The 1036-nt window shown below is 41.0% G+C and overlaps 1 long non-coding RNA gene across 1 annotated transcript; it reads right to left on the bottom strand.

The window, feature by feature from the left end:
• Positions 1–97: 97 nt before the first annotated feature.
• On the bottom strand, positions 98–805 carry LOC111666963 (uncharacterized). Its single transcript, XR_015438069.1, has 3 exons — positions 654–805; positions 430–560; positions 98–309 (listed from the first exon to the last, which is right to left on the bottom strand). It is a non-coding gene; the product is annotated as an uncharacterized LOC111666963 (long non-coding RNA).
• Positions 806–1036: the final 231 nt, after the last annotated feature.

The raw sequence follows: 1036 nt of genomic DNA, 5'->3' as shown, positions 1-1036 counted from the left end.
GGAGAATGGGTACATCAATGAGATTTAACTTAACTTGAATAGGTTGTCTCAAATCAGGGCAAAATATTTTCTGATGAAACATTGAAAAAAATATTTCTTTTACCTGGTAGTGTGTGTCGTAGATGTTCTGAATGAGGCCAGTGATTGGCGTCTCCATCAGTACGAGGAATGTCAGCTTCCATGACAGATTCATCATCAGGGAGATCATACCCACCGTCTTGATGAATGTCCTCAGCAGCACGTTGACATTCAGGCACACTGTTCTTCCCATCAGGGTGGTGTCCTTAGACAACCTGGATGTGATTTCACCTGCACAGAAAATTAAGAGTTTATCCTCTGTCTTTCTGTCGTAATGTTAGATCTCAACCTGACTTCTTCTGTCCTTCACGTGCACCTAAAAATTAAACATACATCAGAACTGAGTCTTACCTGTCTTTATGGTCTCAAAGAATCCAATTTCCTGTTTGGTCAAAGCCTCAAATAGTTTGACTTTCATTCTGCATGTGTAAGAACTGATGGCACAAAGTAAAAGACCCCCTCTGCAGCCTGCACTCACAGAGCTGATAAATCAAAGACACAGTCAGTTAGATATAAGCAGTGAGCCACAGACACAGGCTGATGGCTGAATGTGAAGGGAAAACACTGTGCCATACCTTCCCAGAGAGTACAGGCCCATGAAGAGCAGTGCAGATATAAATTCATTCTGCTGGTACTGACCACCCAAGATGTCAATGACTCTGCCAGTGTAGAACGGGATGAACATCTCACCTGAGAAGAGACACACACAGGTACACAGACAGACACATACAAAGAGCATACATCAGATTATCATGAATGTAGTCCTGTATATCCCAAGAGTGACAACTCCTCCTGGGCGAGTGTTTATATTCCAACAGTGAGACTCCAAATTTAAAATGCTAATAATGCTAATAATTAAAATCATGAGTGTTTTTAATAATACTTTTCACTGTTCTCATATCTGTACCAGTCTGCATCATTATCTTAGCATCACTACCTTAGACTGAAATCATCAGCA

This window comes from Seriola lalandi, unplaced genomic scaffold, assembly GCF_002814215.2.
Source record: "Seriola lalandi dorsalis isolate HSWRI2012SDOR001 ecotype SW California unplaced genomic scaffold, Sedor1 jcf7180001960434, whole genome shotgun sequence".
In the NCBI taxonomy this organism is placed as follows: Eukaryota; Metazoa; Chordata; class Actinopteri; order Carangiformes; family Carangidae; genus Seriola; species Seriola lalandi.
Note: the sequence above shows the minus strand (reverse complement) of the source record. Positions and strands in the feature narration are given on the sequence as shown.